The sequence below is a fragment of the Equus asinus genome, chromosome 9, assembly GCF_041296235.1.
Source record: "Equus asinus isolate D_3611 breed Donkey chromosome 9, EquAss-T2T_v2, whole genome shotgun sequence".
Classification (NCBI taxonomy): Eukaryota; Metazoa; Chordata; class Mammalia; order Perissodactyla; family Equidae; genus Equus; species Equus asinus.
Window position 1 is genome coordinate 1,772,371 of NC_091798.1, and position 23,938 is coordinate 1,796,308.

Below are 23,938 nucleotides of genomic sequence, written 5' to 3' on the forward strand. Positions count from 1 at the left end.
CACCTGCTCGACTCGCAGGACCCATGTGCCAGACACGCCAAAATGAACTGCCGGCTACACCAGAACCACTTACCGGACACTCCGGAATAACCTGCCCGGCATGCCAGAACCACCTCTCAGAAGTGCCAGAAGCACGTGCTGGACATGCCGGAACAACCTATCGGACAGAACGGAACAACCTGCCGGACACACCAAAATCACCTGCGGGCTACGCCAGAACCACTTGGAGGACTCTCCGGGAAAACCTGCCGGGCATGCTGGAACCACCTCTCAGACGTGCCTGAACCACGTGGCGGACACTCCGGAAACGCATGTCGGGCCGGCCGGAACCACCTCTCAGACGTGCCAGAACCTCATGCCGGACACCCCAGAACCACCTGCTGGACAGACCGGAAACACCTGCCGGACACGCCGGAACCACATGTTCGACTCGCTGGAACCACATTCTGGACATGGCAAAATCACCTGCCGCCTATGCCAGAACCGCTTGGCGAACACTCCGGAATCACCTGTCAGGCATGCCGGAACCACCTCTCAGACATGCCAGAACCACATGCCAATGACACCGGAAGCACCTGCCGAGCATGCCGGAAGCACCTGCTCGACTCGCCAGAACCACCTGTCGGACACGCCAAAATCACCTGCCGGCTACGCCACAGCCAGTTGGTGAACACTCCGGAAACACCTGCCGGGCTGGCTGGAACCACCTGCCAGTCACGCCAACATCACCTGCCAGCTACGCCAGAACCACTTGGCGGAGACTCCAGAAACACCTGTTGGGCCAGCCGGAACCACCTCTCAGACGTGCCAGAACCATGTGCCTGAGATGCTGGAACCACACCCCGAACAGACCGAAACCACCTGCCAGACCCAACTGAACCACCTGCCGAGCACGCAGGAACAACCTGCTCGCCTCGTCGGAACCACCTGCCTGGCACGCCGGAGCCAACTGCTCGCCTCGCCGGAACCACCTGCCGGGCCCAGCGGAAGCACCTGCCGAGCGCGGCGGAGCCACCTGCTCGCCTCGCCGGAACCACCTGCCGGGCCCAGCGGAAGCACCTGCCGAGCGCGCCGGAGCCACCTGCTCGCCTCGCCGGAACCACCTGCTGGGCGCAGCGGAAGCAGCTGCCGGGCGCGCCGGAGCCACCTGTTCGGCTCGCCGGAATCACCTGCCGGGCCCTAACCCTAACCCTAACCCTAACCCTATCCCCAAACCCTAACCCTAACCCTAACCCCTAACCCTAAGCCTAACCCTAAACCCTAACCCAACCGTAACCCTAACCCTAACCCTACCCCTAACCCTAACCCCTAACCCCAAACCCTAAACCCTAACCCTAACCGTAACCCTAACCCTATCCCTAACCCTAACCTGACGGACAGGCTGGAACCAGCTGCTCAACTCGCCGGAACCACCTGCCAGACATGCCAGAACCACCTGCCGAGCACGCCGGAGCCACCTGCTGGACTCACCAGAACCACCTGCCTGACAGGCCAAAATCAACAGCTGGCTATGAGAGAACCACCTGGCAGACAATCCGCAATAACCTGCCAGGCATGCAGGAACCACCTCTCAGACGTAAGAGAACCACGTGCCGGACACGCTGGAACCACGTCCTGGACAGACTGGAACCACCTGCCGGACATGCCTGGACCACCTGCCGAGCACGCCGGAACCACCTGCTCGACTCGCAGGACCCATGTGCCAGACACGCCAAAATGAACTGCCGGCTACACCAGAACCACTTACCGGACACTCCGGAATAACCTGCCCGGCATGCCAGAACCACCTCTCAGAAGTGCCAGAAGCACGTGCTGGACATGCCGGAACAACCTATCGGACAGAACGGAACAACCTGCCGGACACACCAAAATCACCTGCGGGCTACGCCAGAACCACTTGGAGGACTCTCCGGGAAAACCTGCCGGGCATGCTGGAACCACCTCTCAGACGTGCCTGAACCACGTGGCGGACACTCCGGAAACGCATGTCGGGCCGGCCGGAACCACCTCTCAAACGTGCCAGAACCTCATGCCGGACACCCCAGAACCACCTGCTGGACAGACCGGAAACACCTGCTGGACACGCCGGAACCACATGTTCGACTCGCTGGAACCACATTCTGGACATGGCAAAATCACCTGCCGCCTATGCCAGAACCGCTTGGCGAACACTCCGGAATCACCTGTCAGGCATGCCGGAACCACCTCTCAGACATGCCAGAACCACATGCCAATGACACCGGAAGCACCTGCCGAGCATGCCGGAAGCACCTGCTCGACTCGCCAGAACCACCTGTCGGACATGCCAAAATCACCTGCCGGCTACGCCACAGCCAGTTGGTGAACACTCCGGAAACACCTGCCGGGCTGGCTGGAACCACCTGCCAGTCACGCCAACATCACCTGCCAGCTACGCCAGAACCACTTGGCGGAGACTCCAGAAACACCTGTTGGGCCAGCCGGAACCACCTCTCAGACGTGCCAGAACCATGTGCCTGAGATGCTGGAACCACACCCCGAACAGACCGAAACCACCTGCCAGACCCAAGTGAACCACCTGCCGAGCACGCAGGAACAACCTGCTCGCCTCGCCGGAACCACCTGCCGGGCGCAGCGGAAGCACCTGCCGAGCGCGCCGGAGCCACCTGCTCGCCTCGCTGGAACCACCTGCCGGGCCCAGCGGAAGCACCTGCCGAGCGCGCCGGAGCCACCTGCTCGCCTCGCCGGAACCACCTGCCGGGCGCAGCGGAAGCACCTGCCGAGCGCGCCGGAGCCACCTGCTCGCCTCGCCGGAACCACCTGTCGGGCCCTAACCCTAACCCTAACCCTAACCCTATCCCCAAACCCTAACCCTAACCCTAACCCCTAACCCTAAGCCTAACCCTAAACCCTAACCCAACCGTAACCCTAACCCTAACCCTACCCCTAACCCTAACCCCTAACCCCAAACCCTAAACCCTAACCCTAACCGTAACCCTAACCCTATCCCTAACCCTAACCTGACGGACAGGCTGGAACCAGCTGCTCAACTCGCCGGAACCACCTGCCAGACATGCCAGAACCACCTGCCGAGCACGCCGGAGCCACCTGCTGGACTCACCAGAACCCCCTGCCTGACAGGCCAAAATCAACAGCTGGCTATGAGAGAACCACCTGGCAGACAATCCGAAATAACCTGCCAGGCATGCAGGCACCACCTCTCAAACGTAAGGGAACCACGTGCCGGACACGCTGGAACCACGTCCTGGACAGACTGGAACCACCTGCCGGACATGCCTGGACCACCTGCCGAGCACGCCGGAACCACCTGCTCGACTCGCAGGACCCATGTGCCAGACACGCCAAAATGAACTGCCGGCTACACCAGAACCACTTACCGGACACTCCGGAATAACCTGCCCGGCATGCCAGAACCACCTCTCAGAAGTGCCAGAAGCACGTGCTGGACATGCCGGAACAACCTATCGGACAGAACGGAACAACCTGCCGGACACACCAAAATCACCTGCGGGCTACGCCAGAACCACTTGGAGGACTCTCCGGGAAAACCTGCCGGGCATGCTGGAACCACCTCTCAGACGTGCCTGAACCACGTGGCGGACACTTCGGAAACGCATGTCGGGCCGGCCGGAACCACCTCTCAGACGTGCCAGAACCTCATGCCGGACACCCCAGAACCACCTGCTGGACAGACCGGAAACACCTGCCGGACACGCCGGAACCACATGTTCGACTCGCTGGAACCACATTCTGGACATGGCAAAATCACCTGCCGCCTATGCCAGAACCGCTTGGCGAACACTCCGGAATCACCTGTCAGGCATGCCGGAACCACCTCTCAGACATGCCAGAACCACATGCCAATGAGACCGGAAGCACCTGCCGAGCACGCCGGAACCACCTGCTCGACTCGCAGGACCCATGTGCCAGACACGCCAAAATGAACTGCTGGCTACACCAGAACCACTTACCGGACACTCCGGAATAACCTGCCTGGCATGCCAGAACCACCTCTCAGAAGTGCCAGAAGCACGTGCTGGACATGCCGGAACAACCTATCGGACAGAACGGAACAACCTGCCGGACACACCAAAATCACCTGCGGGCTACGCCAGAACCACTTGGAGGACTCTCCGGGAAAACCTGCCGGGCATGCTGGAACCACCTCTCAGACGTGCCTGAACCACGTGGTGGACACTCCGGAAACGCATGTCGGGCCGGCCGGAACCACCTCTCAGACGTGCCAGAACCTCATGCCAGACACCCCTGAACCACCTGCTGGACAGACCCTAAACACCTGCCGGACACGCCGGAACCACATGTTCGACTCGCTGGAACCACATTCTGGACATGGCAAAATCACCTGCCGCCTATGCCAGAACCGCTTGGCGAACACTCCGGAATCACCTGTCAGGCATGCCGGAACCACCTCTCAGACATGCCAGAACCACATGCCAATGACACCGGAAGCACCTGCCGAGCATGCCGGAAGCACCTGCTCGACTCGCCAGAACCAGCTGTCGGACACGCCAAAATCACCTGCCGGCTACGCCACAGCCAGTTGGTGAACACTCCGGAAACACCTGCCGGGCTGGCTGGAACCACCTGCCAGTCACGCCAACATCACCTGCCAGCTACGCCAGAACCACTTGGCGGAGACTCCAGAAACACCTGTTGGGCCAGCCGGAACCACCTCTCAGACGTGCCAAAACCATGTGCCTGAGATGCTGGAACCACACCCCGAACAGACCGAAACCACCTGCCAGACCCAACTGAACCACCTGCCGAGCACGCAGGAACAACCTGCTCGACTCGCCGGAACCACCTGCCTGGCACGCCGGAGCCAACTGCTCGCCTCGCCGGAACCACCTGCCGGGCCCAGCGGAAGCACCTCCCGAGCGCGGCGGAGCCACCTGCTCGCCTCGCCGGAACCACCTGCCGGGCCCAGCGGAAGCACCTGCCGAGCGCGCCGGAGCCACCTGCTCGCCTCGCCGGAACCACCTGCCGGGTCCAGCGGAAGCACTTGCCGAGCGCGCCGGAGCCACCTGCTCGCCTCGCCGGAACCACCTGCCGGGCGCAGCGGAAGCAGCTGCCGGGCGCGCCGGAGCCACCTGCTCGGCTCGCCGGAATCACCTGCCGGGCCCTAACCCTAACCCTAACCCTAACCCTATCCCCAAACCCTAACCCTAACCCTAACCCCTAACCCTAAGCCTAACCCTAAACCCTAACCCAACCGTAACCCTAACCCTAACCCTACCCCTAACCCTAACCCCTAACCCCAAACCCTAAACCCTAACCCTAACCGTAACCCTAACCCTATCCCTAACCCTAACCTGACGGACAGGCTGGAACCAGCTGCTCAACTCGCCGGAACCACCTGCCAGACATGCCAGAACCACCTGCCGAGCACGCCGGAGCCACCTGCTGGACTCACCAGAACCACCTGCCTGACAGGCCAAAATCAACAGCTGGCTATGAGAGAACCACCTGGCAGACAATCCGCAATAACCTGCCAGGCATGCAGGAACCACCTCTCAGACGTAAGAGAACCACGTGCCGGACACGCTGGAACCACGTCCTGGACAGACTGGAACCACCTGCCGGACATGCCTGGACCAACTGCCGAGCACGCCGGAACCACCTGCTCGACTCGCAGGACCCATGTGCCAGACACGCCAAAATGAACTGCCGGCTACACCAGAACCACTTACCGGACACTCCGGAATAACCTGCCCGGCATGCCAGAACCACCTCTCAGAAGTGCCAGAAGCACGTGCTGGACATGCCGGAACAACCTATCGGACAGAACGGAACAACCTGCCGGACACACCAAAATCACCTGCGGGCTACGCCAGAACCACTTTGAGGACTCTCCAGGAAAACCTGCCGGGCATGCTGGAACCACCTCACAGACGTGCCTGAACCACGTGGCGGACACTCCGGAAACGCATGTCGGGCCGGCCGGAACCACCTCTCAGACGTGCCAGAACCTCATGCCGGACACCCCAGAACCACCTGCCGGACACGCCGGAACCACATGTTCGACTCGCTGGAACCACATTCTGGACATGGCAAAATCACCTGCCGCCTATGCCAGAACCGCTTGGCGAACACTCCGGAATCACCTGTCAGGCATGCCGGAACCACCTCTCAGACATGCCAGAACCACATGCCAATGACACCGGAAGCACCTGCCGAGCATGCCGGAAGCACCTGCTCGACTCGCCAGAACCACCTGTCGGACATGCCAAAATCACCTGCCGGCTACGCCACAGCCAGTTGGTGAACACTCCGGAAACACCTGCCGGGCTGGCTGGAACCACCTGCCAGTCACGCCAACATCACCTGCCAGCTACGCCAGAACCACTTGGCGGAGACTCCAGAAACACCTGTTGGGCCAGCCGGAACCACCTCTCAGACGTGCCAGAACCATGTGCCTGAGATGCTGGAACCACACCCCGAACAGACCGAAACCACCTGCCAGACCCAACTGAACCACCTGCCGAGCACGCAGGAACAACCTGCTCAACTCGCCGGAACCACCTGCCTGGCACGCCGGAGCCAACTGCTCGCCTCGCCGGAACCACCTGCCGGGCCCAGCGGAAGCACCTGCCGAGCGCGGCGGAGCCACCTGCTCGCCTCGCCGGAACCACCTGCCGGGCCCAGCGGAAGCACCTGCCGAGCGCGCCGGAGCCACCTGCTCGCCTCGCCGGAACCACCTGCCGGGCGCAGCGGAAGCAGCTGCCGGGCGCGCCGGAGCCACCTGCTCGGCTCGCCGGAATCACCTGCCGGGCCCTAACCCTAACCCTAACCCTAACCCTATCCCCAAACCCTAACCCTAACCCTAACCCCTAACCCTAAGCCTAACCCTAAACCCTAACCCAACCGTAACCCTAACCCTAACCCTACCCCTAACCCTAACCCCTAACCCCAAACCCTAAACCCTAACCCTAACCGTAACCCTAACCCTATCCCTAACCCTAACCTGACGGACAGGCTGGAACCAGCTGCTCAACTCGCCGGAACCACCTGCCAGACATGCCAGAACCACCTGCCGAGCACGCCGGAGCCACCTGCTGGACTCACCAGAACCACCTGCCTGACAGGCCAAAATCAACAGCTGGCTATGAGAGAACCACCTGGCAGACAATCCGCAATAACCTGCCAGGCATGCAGGAACCACCTCTCAGACGTAAGAGAACCACGTGCCGGACACGCTGGAACCACGTCCTGGACAGACTGGAACCACCTGCCGGACATGCCTGGACCACCTGCCGAGCACGCCGGAACCACCTGCTCGACTCGCAGGACCCATGTGCCAGACACGCCAAAATGAACTGCCGGCTACACCAGAACCACTTACCGGACACTCCGGAATAACCTGCCCGGCATGCCAGAACCACCTCTCAGAAGTGCCAGAAGCACGTGCTGGACATGCCGGAACAACCTATCGGACAGAACGGAACAACCTGCCGGACACACCAAAATCACCTGCGGGCTACGCCAGAACCACTTGGAGGACTCTCCGGGAAAACCTGCCGGGCATGCTGGAACCACCTCTCAGACGTGCCTGAACCACGTGGCGGACACTCCGGAAACGCATGTCGGGCCGGCCGGAACCACCTCTCAGACGTGCCAGAACCTCATGCCGGACACCCCAGAACCACCTGCTGGACAGACCGGAAACACCTGCCGGACACGCCGGAACCACATGTTCGACTCGCTGGAACCACATTCTGGACATGGCAAAATCACCTGCCGCCTATGCCAGAACCGCTTGGCGAACACTCCGGAATCACCTGTCAGGCATGCCGGAACCACCTCTCAGACATGCCAGAACCACATGCCAATGACACCGGAAGCACCTGCCGAGCACGCCGGAACCACCTGCTCGACTCGCAGGACCCATGTGCCAGACACGCCAAAATGAACTGCTGGCTACACCAGAACCACTTACCGGACACTCCGGAATAACCTGCCTGGCATGCCAGAACCACCTCTCAGAAGTGCCAGAAGCACGTGCTGGACATGCCGGAACAACCTATCGGACAGAACGGAACAACCTGCCGGACACACCAAAATCAGCTGCGGGCTACGCCAGAACCACTTGGAGGACTCTCCGGGAAAACCTGCCGGGCATGCTGGAACCACCTCTCAGACGTGCCTGAACCACGTGGTGGACACTCCGGAAACGCATGTCGGGCCGGCCGGAACCACCTCTCAGACGTGCCAGAACCTCATGCCAGACACCCCTGAACCACCTGCTGGACAGACCGGAAACACCTGCCGGACACGCCGGAACCACATGTTCGACTCGCTGGAACCACATTCTGGACATGGCAAAATCACCTGCCGCCTATGCCAGAACCGCTTGGCGAACACTCCGGAATCACCTGTCAGGCATGCCGGAACCACCTCTCAGACATGCCAGAACCACATGCCAATGACACCGGAAGCACCTGCCGAGCATGCCGGAAGCACCTGCTCGACTCGCCAGAACCACCTGTCGGACACGCCAAAATCACCTGCCGGCTACGCCACAGCCAGTTGGTGAACACTCCGGAAACACCTGCCGGGCTGGCTGGAACCACCTGCCAGTCACGCCAACATCACCTGCCAGCTACGCCAGAACCACTTGGCGGAGACTCCAGAAACACCTGTTGGGCCAGCCGGAACCACCTATCAGACGTGCCAAAACCATGTGCCTGAGATGCTGGAACCACACCCCGAACAGACCGAAACCACCTGCCAGACCCAACTGAACCACCTGCCGAGCACGCAGGAACAACCTGCTCGACTCGCCGGAACCACCTGCCTGGCACGCCGGAGCCAACTGCTCGCCTCGCCGGAACCACCTGCCGGGCCCAGCGGAAGCACCTGCCGAGCGCGCCGGAGCCACCTGCTCGCCTCTCCGGAACCACCTGCCGGGTCCAGCGGAAGCACTTGCCGAGCGCGCCGGAGCCACCTGCTCGCCTCGCCGGAACCACCTGCCGGGCGCAGCGGAAGCAGCTGCCGGGCGCGCCGGAGCCACCTGCTCGGCTCGCCGGAATCACCTGCCGGGCCCTAACCCTAACCCTAACCCTAACCCTATCCCCAAACCCTAACCCTAACCCTAACCCCTAACCCTAAGCCTAACCCTAAACCCTAACCCAACCGTAACCCTAACCCTAACCCTACCCCTAACCCTAACCCCTAACCCCAAACCCTAAACCCTAACCCTAACCGTAACCCTAACCCTATCCCTAACCCTAACCTGACGGACAGGCTGGAACCAGCTGCTCAACTCGCCGGAACCACCTGCCAGACATGCCAGAACCACCTGCCGAGCACGCCGGAGCCACCTGCTGGACTCACCAGAACCACCTGCCTGACAGGCCAAAATCAACAGCTGGCTATGAGAGAACCACCTGGCAGACAATCCGCAATAACCTGCCAGGCATGCAGGAACCACCTCTCAGACGTAAGAGAACCACGTGCCGGACACGCTGGAACCACGTCCTGGACAGACTGGAACCACCTGCCGGACATGCCTGGACCACCTGCCGAGCACGCCGGAACCACCTGCTCGACTCGCAGGACCCATGTGCCAGACACGCCAAAATGAACTGCCGGCTACACCAGAACCACTTACCGGACACTCCGGAATAACCTGCCCGGCATGCCAGAACCACCTCTCAGAAGTGCCAGAAGCACGTGCTGGACATGCCGGAACAACCTATGGGACAGAACGGAACAACCTGCCGGACACACCAAAATCACCTGCGGGCTACGCCAGAACCACTTTGAGGACTCTCCAGGAAAACCTGCCGGGCATGCTGGAACCACCTCACAGACGTGCCTGAACCACGTGGCGGACACTCCGGAAACGCATGTCGGGCCGGCCGGAACCACCTCTCAGACGTGCCAGAACCTCATGCCGGACACCCCAGAACCACCTGCCGGACACGCCGGAACCACATGTTCGACTCGCTGGAACCACATTCTGGACATGGCAAAATCACCTGCCGCCTATGCCAGAACCGCTTGGCGAACACTCCGGAATCACCTGTCAGGCATGCCGGAACCACCTCTCAGACATGCCAGAACCACATGCCAATGACACCGGAAGCACCTGCCGAGCATGCCGGAAGCACCTGCTCGACTCGCCAGAACCACCTGTCGGACATGCCAAAATCACCTGCCGGCTACGCCACAGCCAGTTGGTGAACACTCCGGAAACACCTGCCGGGCTGGCTGGAACCACCTGCCAGTCACGCCAACATCACCTGCCAGCTACGCCAGAACCACTTGGCGGAGACTCCAGAAACACCTGTTGGGCCAGCCGGAACCACCTCTCAGACGTGCCAGAACCATGTGCCTGAGATGCTGGAACCACACCCCGAACAGACCGAAACCACCTGCCAGACCCAACTGAACCACCTGCCGAGCACGCAGGAACAACCTGCTCAACTCGCCGGAACCACCTGCCTGGCACGCCGGAGCCAACTGCTCGCCTCGCCGGAACCACCTGCCGGGCCCAGCGGAAGCACCTGCCGAGCGCGGCGGAGCCACCTGCTCGCCTCGCCGGAACCACCTGCCGGGCCCAGCGGAAGCACCTGCCGAGCGCGCCGGAGCCACCTGCTCGCCTCGCCGGAACCACCTGCCGGGCGCAGCGGAAGCAGCTGCCGGGCGCGCCGGAGCCACCTGCTCGGCTCGCCGGAATCACCTGCCGGGCCCTAACCCTAACCCTAACCCTAACCCTATCCCCAAACCCTAACCCTAACCCTAACCCCTAACCCTAAGCCTAACCCTAAACCCTAACCCAACCGTAACCCTAACCCTAACCCTACCCCTAACCCTAACCCCTAACCCCAAACCCTAAACCCTAACCCTAACCGTAACCCTAACCCTATCCCTAACCCTAACCTGACGGACAGGCTGGAACCAGCTGCTCAACTCGCCGGAACCACCTGCCAGACATGCCAGAACCACCTGCCGAGCACGCCGGAGCCACCTGCTGGACTCACCAGAACCACCTGCCTGACAGGCCAAAATCAACAGCTGGCTATGAGAGAACCACCTGGCAGACAATCCGCAATAACCTGCCAGGCATGCAGGAACCACCTCTCAGACGTAAGAGAACCACGTGCCGGACACGCTGGAACCACGTCCTGGACAGACTGGAACCACCTGCCGGACATGCCTGGACCACCTGCCGAGCACGCCGGAACCACCTGCTCGACTCGCAGGACCCATGTGCCAGACACGCCAAAATGAACTGCCGGCTACACCAGAACCACTTACCGGACACTCCGGAATAACCTGCCCGGCATGCCAGAACCACCTCTCAGAAGTGCCAGAAGCACGTGCTGGACATGCCGGAACAACCTATCGGACAGAACGGAACAACCTGCCGGACACACCAAAATCACCTGCGGGCTACGCCAGAACCACTTGGAGGACTCTCCGGGAAAACCTGCCGGGCATGCTGGAACCACCTCTCAGACGTGCCTGAACCACGTGGTGGACACTCCGGAAACGCATGTCGGGCCGGCCGGAACCACCTCTCAGACGTGCCAGAACCTCATGCCAGACACCCCTGAACCACCTGCTGGACAGACCGGAAACACCTGCCGGACACGCCGGAACCACATGTTCGACTCGCTGGAACCACATTCTGGACATGGCAAAATCACCTGCCGCCTATGCCAGAACCGCTTGGCGAACACTCCGGAATCACCTGTCAGGCATGCCGGAACCACCTCTCAGACATGCCAGAACCACATGCCAATGACACCGGAAGCACCTGCCGAGCATGCCGGAAGCACCTGCTCGACTCGCCAGAACCACCTGTCGGACACGCCAAAATCACCTGCCGGCTACGCCACAGCCAGTTGGTGAACACTCCGGAAACACCTGCCGGGCTGGCTGGAACCACCTGCCAGTCACGCCAACATCACCTGCCAGCTACGCCAGAACCACTTGGCGGAGACTCCAGAAACACCTGTTGGGCCAGCCGGAACCACCTATCAGACGTGCCAAAACCATGTGCCTGAGATGCTGGAACCACACCCCGAACAGACCGAAACCACCTGCCAGACCCAACTGAACCACCTGCCGAGCACGCAGGAACAACCTGCTCGCCTCGCCGGAACCACCTGCCTGGCACGCCGGAGCCAACTGCTCGCCTCGCCGGAACCACCTGCCGGGCCCAGCGGAAGCACCTGCCGAGCGCGGCGGAGCCACCTGCTCGCCTCGCCGGAACCACCTGCCGGGCCCAGCGGAAGCACCTGCCGAGCGCGCCGGAGCCACATGCTCGCCTCGCCGGAACCACCTGCCGGGTCCAGCGGAAGCACTTGCCGAGCGCGCCGGAGCCACCTGCTCGCCTCGCCGGAACCACCTGCCGGGCGCAGCGGAAGCACCTGCCGGGCGCGCCGGAGCCACCTGCTCGGCTCGCCGGAACCACCTGCCGGGCCCTAACCCTAACCCTAACCCTAACCCTATCCCCAAACCCTAACCCTAACCCTAACCCCTAACCCTAAGCCTAACCCTAAACCCTAACCCAACCGTAACCCTAACCCTAACCCTACCCCTAACCCTAACCCCTAACCCCAAACCCTAAACCCTAACCCTAACCGTAACCCTAACCCTATCCCTAACCCTAACCTGACGGACAGGCTGGAACCAGCTGCTCAACTCGCCGGAACCACCTGCCAGACATGCCAGAACCACCTGCCGAGCACGCCGGAGCCACCTGCTGGACTCACCAGAACCACCTGCCTGACAGGCCAAAATCAACAGCTGGCTATGAGAGAACCACCTGGCAGACAATCCGCAATAACCTGCCAGGCATGCAGGAACCACCTCTCAGACGTAAGAGAACCACGTGCCGGACACGCTGGAACCACGTCCTGGACAGACTGGAACCACCTGCCGGACATGCCTGGACCACCTGCCGAGCACGCCGGAACCACCTGCTCGACTCGCAGGACCCATGTGCCAGACACGCCAAAATGAACTGCCGGCTACACCAGAACCACTTACCGGACACTCCGGAATAACCTGCCCGGCATGCCAGAACCACCTCTCAGAAGTGCCAGAAGCACGTGCTGGACATGCCGGAACAACCTATCAGACAGAACGGAACAACCTGCCGGACACACCAAAATCACCTGCGGGCTACGCCAGAACCACTTGGAGGACTCTCCGGGAAAACCTGCCGGGCATGCTGGAACCACCTCTCAGACGTGCCTGAACCACGTGGCGGACACTCCGGAAACGCATGTCGGGCCGGCTGGAACCACCTCTCAGACGTGCCAGAACCTCATGCCGGACACCCCAGAACCACCTGCTGGACAGACCGGAAACACCTGCCGGACACGCCGGAACCACATGTTCGACTCGCTGGAACCACATTCTGGACATGGCAAAATCACCTGCCGCCTATGCCAGAACCGCTTGGCGAACACTCCGGAATCACCTGTCAGGCATGCCGGAACCACCTCTCAGACATGCCAGAACCACATGCCAATGAGACCGGAAGCACCTGCCGAGCACGCCGGAACCACCTGCTCGACTCGCAGGACCCATGTGCCAGACACGCCAAAATGAACTGCTGGCTACACCAGAACCACTTACCGGACACTCCGGAATAACCTGCCTGGCATGCCAGAACCACCTCTCAGAAGTGCCAGAAGCACGTGCTGGACATGCCGGAACAACCTATCGGACAAAACGGAACAACCTGCCGGACACACCAAAATCAGCTGCGGGCTACGCCAGAACCACTTGGAGGACTCTCCGGGAAAACCTGCCGGGCATGCTGGAACCACCTCTCAGACGTGCCTGAACCACGTGGTGGACACTCCGGAAACGCATGTCGGGCCGGCCGGAACCACCTCTCAGACGTGCCAGAACCTCATGCCGGACACCCCAGAACCACCTGCTGGACAGACCGGAAACACCTGCCGGACACGCCGGAACCACATGTTCGACTCGCTGGAACCACATTCTGGACATGGCAAAATCACCTGCCGCCTATGCCAGAACCGCTTGGCGAACACTCCGGAATCACCTGTCAGGCATGCCGGAACCACCTCTCAGACATGCCAGAACCACATGCCAATGAGACCGGAAGCACCTGCCGAGCATGCCGGAAGCACCTGCTCGACTCGCCAGAACCACCTGTCGGACACGCCAAAATCACCTGCCGGCTACGCCACAGCCAGTTGGTGAACACTCCGGAAACACCTGCCGGGCTGGCTGGAACCACCTGCCAGTCACGCCAACATCACCTGCCAGCTACGCCAGAACCACTTGGCGGAGACTCCAGAAACACCTGTTGGGCCAGCCGGAACCACCTATCAGACGTGCCAAAACCATGTGCCTGAGATGCTGGAACCACACCCCGAACAGACCGAAACCACCTGCCAGACCCAACTGAACCACCTGCCGAGCACGCAGGAACAACCTGCTCGCCTCGCCGGAACCACCTGCCTGGCAAGCCGGAGCCAACTGCTCGCCTCGCCGGAACCACCTGCCGGGCCCAGCGGAAGCACCTGCCGAGCGCGGCGGAGCCACCTGCTCGCCTCGCCGGAACCACCTGCCGGGCCCAGCGGAAGCACCTGCCGAGCGCACCGGAGCCACCTGCTCGCCTCGCCGGAACCACCTGCCCGGCGCGCCGGAGCCACCTGCTCGCCTCGCCGGAACCACCTGCCGGGCGCAGCGGAAGCACCTGCCGGGCGCGCCGGAGCCACCTGCTCGGCTCGCCGGAACCACCTGCCAGGCCCTAACCCTAACCCTAACCCTAACCCTATCCCCAAACCCTAACCCTAACCCTAACCCCTAACCCTAAGCCTAACCCTAAACCCTAACCCAACCGTAACCCTAACCCGAACCCTACCCCTAACCCTAACCCCTAACCCCAAACCCTAAACCCTAACCCTAACCGTAACCCTAACCCTATCCCTAACCCTAACCTGACGGACAGGCTGGAACCAGCTGCTCAACTCGCCGGAACCACCTGCCAGACATGCCAGAACCACCTGCCGAGCACGCCGGAGCCACCTGCTGGACTCACCAGAACCACCTGCCTGACAGGCCAAAATCAACAGCTGGCTATGAGAGAACCACCTGGCAGACAATCCGCAATAACCTGCCAGGCATGCAGGAACCACCTCTCAGACGTAAGAGAACCACGTGCCGGACACGCTGGAACCACGTCCTGGACAGACTGGAACCACCTGCCGGACATGCCTGGACCACCTGCCGAGCACGCCGGAACCACCTGCTCGACTCGCAGGACCCATGTGCCAGACACGCCAAAATGAACTGCCGGCTACACCAGAACCACTTACCGGACACTCCGGAATAACCTGCCCAGCATGCCAGAACCACCTCTCAGAAGTGCCAGAAGCACGTGCTGGACATGCCGGAACAACCTATCGGACAGAACGGAACAACCTGCCGGACACACCAAAATCACCTGCGGGCTACGCCAGAACCACTTGGAGGACTCTCCGGGAAAACCTGCCGGGCATGCTGGAACCACCTCTCAGACGTGCCTGAACCACGTGGCGGACACTCCGGAAACGCATGTCGGGCCGGCCGGAAACACCTCTCAGACGTGCCAGAACCTCATGCCGGACACCCCAGAACCACCTGCTGGACAGACCGGAAACACCTGCCGGACACGCCGGAACCACATGTTCGACTCGCTGGAACCACATTCTGGACATGGCAAAATCACCTGCCGCCTATGCCAGAACCGCTTGGCGAACACTCCGGAATCACCTGTCAGGCATGCCGGAACCACCTCTCAGACATGCCAGAACCACATGCCAATGACACCGGAAGCACCTGCCGAGCATGCCGGAAGCACCTGCTCGACTCGCCAGAACCACCTGTCGGACACGCCAAAATCACCTGCCGGCTACGCCACAGTCAGTTGGTGAACACTCCGGAAACACCTGCCGGGCTGGCTGGAACCACCTGCCAGTCACGCCAACATCACCTGCCAGCTACGCCAGAACCACTTGGCGGAGACTCCAGAAACACCTGTTGGGCCAGCCGGAACCACCTCTCAGACGTGCCAGAACCATGTGCCTGAGATGCTGGAACCACACCCCGAACAGACCGAAACCACCTGCCAGACCCAACTGAACCACCTGCCGAGCACGCAGGAACAACCTGCTCGACTCGCCGGAACCACCTGCCGGGCGCAGCGGAAGCACCTGCCGAGCGCGCCGGAGCCACCTGCTCGCCTCCCTGGAACCACCTGCCGGGCCCAGCGGAAGCACCTGCTGAGCGCGCCGGAGCCACCTGCTCGACTCGCCGGAACCACCTGCCGGGCGCAGCGGAAGCAGCTGCCGGGAGCGCCGGAGCCACCTGCTCGCCTCACCGGAACCACCTGCCGGGCCCAGCGGAAGCACTTGCCGAGCGCGCCGGAGCCACCTGCTCGCCTCGCCGGAACCACCTGCCGGGCGCAGCGGAAGCACCTGCCGTGCGCGCCGGAGCCACCTGCTCGGCTCGCCGGAACCACCTGCCGGGCCCTAACCCTAACCCTAACCCTAACCCTATCCCCAAACCCTAACCCTAACCCTAACCCCTAACCCTAAGCCTAACCCTAAACCCTAACCCAACCGTAACCCTAAACCTAACCCTACCCCTAACCCTAACCCCTAACCCCAAACCCTAAACCCTAACCCTAACCGTAACCCTAACCCTATCCCTAACCCTAACCTGACGGACAGGCTGGAACCAGCTGCTCAACTCGCCGGAACCACCTGCCAGACATGCCAGAACCACCTGCCGAGCACGCCGGAGCCACCTGCTGGACTCACCAGAACCACCTGCCTGACAGGCCAAAATCAACAGCTGGCTATGAGAGAACCACCTGGCAGACAATCCGCAATAACCTGCCAGGCATGCAGGAACCACCTCTCAGACGTAAGAGAACCACGTGCCGGACACGCTGGAACCACGTCCTGGACAGACTGGAACCACCTGCCGGACATGCCTGGACCACCTGCCGAGCACGCCGGAACCACCTGCTCGACTCGCAGGACCCATGTGCCAGACACGCCAAAATGAACTGCCGGCTACACCAGAACCACTTACCGGACACTCCGGAATAACCTGCCCGGCATGCCAGAACCACCTCTCAGAAGTGCCAGAAGCACGTGCTGGACATGCCGGAACAACCTATCGGACAGAACGGAACAACCTGCCGGACACACCAAAATCACCTGCGGGCTACGCCAGAACCACTTGGAGGACTCTCCGGGAAAACCTGCCGGGCATGCTGGAACCACCTCTCAGACGTGCCTGAACCACGTGGCGGACACTCCAGAAACGCATGTCGGGCCGGCCGGAACCACCTCTCAGACGTGCCAGAACCTCATGCCGGACACCCCAGAACCACCTGCTGGACAGACCGGAAACACCTGCCGGACACGCCCGAACCACATGTTCGACTCGCTGGAACCACATTCTGGACATGGCAAAATCACCTGCCGCCTATGCCAGAACCGCTTGGCGAACACTCCGGAATCACCTGTCAGGCATGCCGGAACCACCTCTCAGACATGCCAGAACCACATGCCAATGACACCGGAAGCACCTGCCGAGCATGCCGGAAGCACCTGCTCGACTCGCCAGAACCACCTGTCGGACACGCCAAAATCACCTGCCGGCTACGCCACAGCCAGTTGGTGAACACTCCGGAAACACCTGCCGGGCTGGCTGGAACCACCTGCCAGTCACGCCAACATCACCTGCCAGCTACGCCAGAACCACTTGGCGGAGACTCCAGAAACACCTGTTGGGCCAGCCGGAACCACCTCTCAGACGTGCCAGAACCATGTGCCTGAGATGCTGGAACCACACCCCGAACAGACCGAAACCACCTGCCAGACCCAACTGAACCACCTGCCGAGCACGCAGGAACAACCTGCTCGACTCGCCGGAACCACCTGCCGGGCGCAGCGGAAGCACCTGCCGAGCGCGCCGGAGCCACCTGCTCGCCTCCCTGGAACCACCTGCCGGGCCCAGCGGAAGCACCTGCCGAGCGCGCCGGAGCCACCTGCTCGACTCGCCGGAACCACCTGCCGGGCGCAGCGGAAGCAGCTGCCGGGAGCGCCGGAGCCACCTGCTCGCCTCACCGGAACCACCTGCCGGGCCCAGCGGAAGCACTTGCCGAGCGCGCCGGAGCCACCTGCTCGCCTCGCCGGAACCACCTGCCGGGCGCAGCGGAAGCACCTGCCGGGCGCGCCGGAGCCACCTGCTCGGCTCGCCGGAACCACCTGCCGGGCCCTAACCCTAACCCTAACCCTAACCCTATCCCCAAACCCTAACCCTAACCCTAACCCCTAACCCTAAGCCTAACCCTAAACCCTAACCCAACCGTAACCCTAAACCTAACCCTACCCCTAACCCTAACCCCTAACCCCAAACCCTAAACCCTAACCCTAACCGTAACCCTAACCCTATCCCTAACCCTAACCTGACGGACAGGCTGGAACCAGCTGCTCAACTCGCCGGAACCACCTGCCAGACATGCCAGAACCACCTGCCGAGCACGCCGGAGCCACCTGCTGGACTCACCAGAACCACCTGCCTGACAGGCCAAAATCAACAGCTGGCTATGAGAGAACCACCTGGCAGACAATCCGCAATAACCTGCCAGGCATGCAGGAACCACCTCTCAGACGTAAGAGAACCACGTGCCGGACACGCTGGAACCACGTCCTGGACAGACTGGAACCACCTGCCGGACATGCCTGGACCACCTGCCGAGCACGCCGGAACCACCTGCTCGACTCGCAGGACCCATGTGCCAGACACGCCAAAATGAACTGCCGGCTACACCAGAACCACTTACCGGACACTCCGGAATAACCTGCCCGGCATGCCAGAACCACCTCTCAGAAGTGCCAGAAGCACGTGCTGGACATGCCGGAACAACCTATCGGACAGAACGGAACAACCTGCCGGACACACCAAAATCACCTGCGGGCTACGCCAGAACCACTTGGAGGACTCTCCGGGAAAACCTGCCGGGCATGCTGGAACCACCTCTCAGACGTGCCTGAACCACGTGGCGGACACTCCGGAAACGCATGTCGGGCCGGCCGGAACCACCTCTCAGACGTGCCAGAACCTCATGCCGGACACCCCAGAACCACCTGCTGGACAGACCGGAAACACCTGCCGGACACGCCCGAACCACATGTTCGACTCGCTGGAACCACATTCTGGACATGGCAAAATCACCTGCCGCCTATGCCAGAACCGCTTGGCGAACACTCCGGAATCACCTGTCAGGCATGCCGGAACCACCTCTCAGACATGCCAGAACCACATGCCAATGACACCGGAAGCACCTGCCGAGCATGCCGGAAGCACCTGCTCGACTCGCCAGAACCACCTGTCGGACACGCCAAAATCACCTGCCGGCTACGCCACAGCCAGTTGGTGAACACTCCGGAAACACCTGCCGGGCTGGCTGGAACCACCTGCCAGTCACGCCAACATCACCTGCCAGCTACGCCAGAACCACTTGGCGGAGACTCCAGAAACACCTGTTGGGCCAGCCGGAACCACCTCTCAGACGTGCCAGAACCATGTGCCTGAGATGCTGGAACCACATCCTGAACAGACCGAAACCACCTGCCAGACCCAACTGAACCACCTGCCGAGCACGCAGGAACAACCTGCTCGACTCGCCGGAACCACCTGCCGGGCGCAGCGGAAGCACCTGCCGAGCGCGCCGGAGCCACCTGCTCGCCTCGCTGGAACCACCTGCCGAGCCCAGCGGAAGCACCTGCCGAGCGCGCCGGAGCCACCTGCTCGCCTCGCCGGAACCACCTGCCGGGCGCAGCGGAAGCACCTGCCGGGCGCGCCGGAGCCACCTGCTCGGCTCGCCGGAACCACCTGTCGGGCCCTAACCCTAACCCTAACCCTAACCCTATCCCCAAACCCTAACCCTAACCCTAACCCCTAACCCTAAGCCTAACCCTAAACCCTAACCCAACCGTAACCCTAACCCTAACCCTACCCCTAACCCTAACCCCTAACCCCAAACCCTAAACCCTAACCCTAACCGTAACCCTAACCCTATCCCTAACCCTAACCTGACGGACAGGCTGGAACCAGCTGCTCAACTCGCCGGAACCACCTGCCAGACATGCCAGAACCACCTGCCGAGCACGCCGGAGCCACCTGCTGGACTCACCAGAACCACCTGCCTGACAGGCCAAAATCAACAGCTGGCTATGAGAGAACCACCTGGCAGACAATCCGCAATAACCTGCCAGGCATGCAGGAACCACCTCTCAGACGTAAGAGAACCACGTGCCGGACACGCTGGAACCACGTCCTGGACAGACTGGAACCACCTGCCGGACATGCCTGGACCACCTGCCGAGCACGCCGGAACCACCTGCTCGACTCGCAGGACCCATGTGCCAGACACGCCAAAATGAACTGCCGGCTACACCAGAACCACTTACCGGACACTCCGGAATAACCTGCCCGGCATGCCAGAACCACCTCTCAGAAGTGCCAGAAGCACGTGCTGGACATGCCGGAACAACCTATGGGACAGAACGGAACAACCTGCCGGACACACCAAAATCACCTGCGGGCTACGCCAGAACCACTTTGAGGACTCTCCAGGAAAACCTGCCGGGCATGCTGGAACCACCTCACAGACGTGCCTGAACCACGTGGCGGACACTCCGGAAACGCATGTCGGGCCGGCCGGAACCACCTCTCAGACGTGCCAGAACCTCATGCCGGACACCCCAGAACCACCTGCCGGACACGCCGGAACCACATGTTCGACTCGCTGGAACCACATTCTGGACATGGCAAAATCACCTGCCGCCTATGCCAGAACCGCTTGGCGAACACTCCGGAATCACCTGTCAGGCATGCCGGAACCACCTCTCAGACATGCCAGAACCACATGCCAATGACACCGGAAGCACCTGCCGAGCATGCCGGAAGCACCTGCTCGACTCGCCAGAACCACCTGTCGGACATGCCAAAATCACCTGCCGGCTACGCCACAGCCAGTTGGTGAACACTCCGGAAACACCTGCCGGGCTGGCTGGAACCACCTGCCAGTCACGCCAACATCACCTGCCAGCTACGCCAGAACCACTTGGCGGAGACTCCAGAAACACCTGTTGGGCCAGCCGGAACCACCTCTCAGACGTGCCAGAACCATGTGCCTGAGATGCTGGAACCACACCCCGAACAGACCGAAACCACCTGCCAGACCCAACTGAACCACCTGCCGAGCACGCAGGAACAACCTGCTCAACTCGCCGGAACCACCTGCCTGGCACGCCGGAGCCAACTGCTCGCCTCGCCGGAACCACCTGCCGGGCCCAGCGGAAGCACCTGCCGAGCGCGGCGGAGCCACCTGCTCGCCTCGCCGGAACCACCTGCCGGGCCCAGCGGAAGCACCTGCCGAGCGCGCCGGAGCCACCTGCTCGCCTCGCCGGAACCACCTGCCGGGCGCAGCGGAAGCAGCTGCCGGGCGCGCCGGAGCCACCTGCTCGGCTCGCCGGAATCACCTGCCGGGCCCTAACCCTAACCCTAACCCTAACCCTATCCCCAAACCCTAACCCTAACCCTAACCCCTAACCCTAAGCCTAACCCTAAACCCTAACCCAACCGTAACCCTAACCCTAACCCTACCCCTAACCCTAACCCCTAACCCCAAACCCTAAACCCTAACCCTAACCGTAACCCTAACCCTATCCCTAACCCTAACCTGACGGACAGGCTGGAACCAGCTGCTCAACTCGCCGGAACCACCTGCCAGACATGCCAGAACCACCTGCCGAGCACGCCGGAGCCACCTGCTGGACTCACCAGAACCACCTGCCTGACAGGCCAAAATCAACAGCTGGCTATGAGAGAACCACCTGGCAGACAATCCGCAATAACCTGCCAGGCATGCAGGAACCACCTCTCAGACGTAAGAGAACCACGTGCCGGACACGCTGGAACCACGTCCTGGACAGACTGGAACCACCTGCCGGACATGCCTGGACCACCTGCCGAGCACGCCGGAACCACCTGCTCGACTCGCAGGACCCATGTGCCAGACACGCCAAAATGAACTGCCGGCTACACCAGAACCACTTACCGGACACTCCGGAATAACCTGCCCGGCATGCCAGAACCACCTCTCAGAAGTGCCAGAAGCACGTGCTGGACATGCCGGAACAACCTATCGGACAGAACGGAACAACCTGCCGGACACACCAAAATCACCTGCGGGCTACGCCAGAACCACTTGGAGGACTCTCCGGGAAAACCTGCCGGGCATGCTGGAACCACCTCTCAGACGTGCCTGAACCACGTGGCGGACACTTCGGAAACGCATGTCGGGCCGGCCGGAACCACCTCTCAGACGTGCCAGAACCTCATGCCGGACACCCCAGAACCACCTGCTGGACAGACCGGAAACACCTGCCGGACACGCCGGAACCACATGTTCGACTCGCTGGAACCACATTCTGGACATGGCAAAATCACCTGCCGCCTATGCCAGAACCGCTTGGCGAACACTCCGGAATCACCTGTCAGGCATGCCGGAACCACCTCTCAGACATGCCAGAACCACATGCCAATGAGACCGGAAGCACCTGCCGAGCACGCCGGAACCACCTGCTCGACTCGCAGGACCCATGTGCCAGACACGCCAAAATGAACTGCTGGCTACACCAGAACCACTTACCGGACACTCCGGAATAACCTGCCTGGCATGCCAGAACCACCTCTCAGAAGTGCCAGAAGCACGTGCTGGACATGCCGGAACAACCTATCGGACAGAACGGAACAACCTGCCGGACACACCAAAATCACCTGCGGGCTACGCCAGAACCACTTGGAGGACTCTCCGGGAAAACCTGCCGGGCATGCTGGAACCACCTCTCAGACGTGCCTGAACCACGTGGTGGACACTCCGGAAACGCATGTCGGGCCGGCCGGAACCACCTCTCAGACGTGCCAGAACCTCATGCCAGACACCCCTGAACCACCTGCTGGACAGACCGGAAACACCTGCCGGACACGCCGGAACCACATGTTCGACTCGCTGGAACCACATTCTGGACATGGCAAAATCACCTGCCGCCTATGCCAGAACCGCTTGGCGAACACTCCGGAATCACCTGTCAGGCATGCCGGAACCACCTCTCAGACATGCCAGAACCACATGCCAATGACACCGGAAGCACCTGCCGAGCATGCCGGAAGCACCTGCTCGACTCGCCAGAACCACCTGTCGGACACGCCAAAATCACCTGCCGGCTACGCCACAGCCAGTTGGTGAACACTCCGGAAACACCTGCCGGGCTGGCTGGAACCACCTGCCAGTCACGCCAACATCACCTGCCAGCTACGCCAGAACCACTTGGCGGAGACTCCAGAAACACCTGTTGGGCCAGCCGGAACCACCTATCAGACGTGCCAAAACCATGTGCCTGAGATGCTGGAACCACACCCCGAACAGACCGAAACCACCTGCCAGACCCAACTGAACCACCTGCCGAGCACGCAGGAACAACCTGCTCGCCTCGCCGGAACCACCTGCCTGGCACGCCGGAGCCAACTGCTCGCCTCGCCGGAACCACCTGCCGGGCCCAGCGGAAGCACCTGCCGAGCGCGGCGGAGCCACCTGCTCGCCTCGCCGGAACCACCTGCCGGGCCCAGCGGAAGCACCTGCCGAGCGCGCCGGAGCCACATGCTCGCCTCGCCGGAACCACCTGCCGGGTCCAGCGGAAGCACTTGCCGAGCGCGCCGGAGCCACCTGCTCGCCTCGCCGGAACCACCTGCCGGGCGCAGCGGAAGCACCTGCCGGGCGCGCCGGAGCCACCTGCTCGGCTCGCCGGAACCACCTGCCGGGCCCTAACCCTAACCCTAACCCTAACCCTATCCC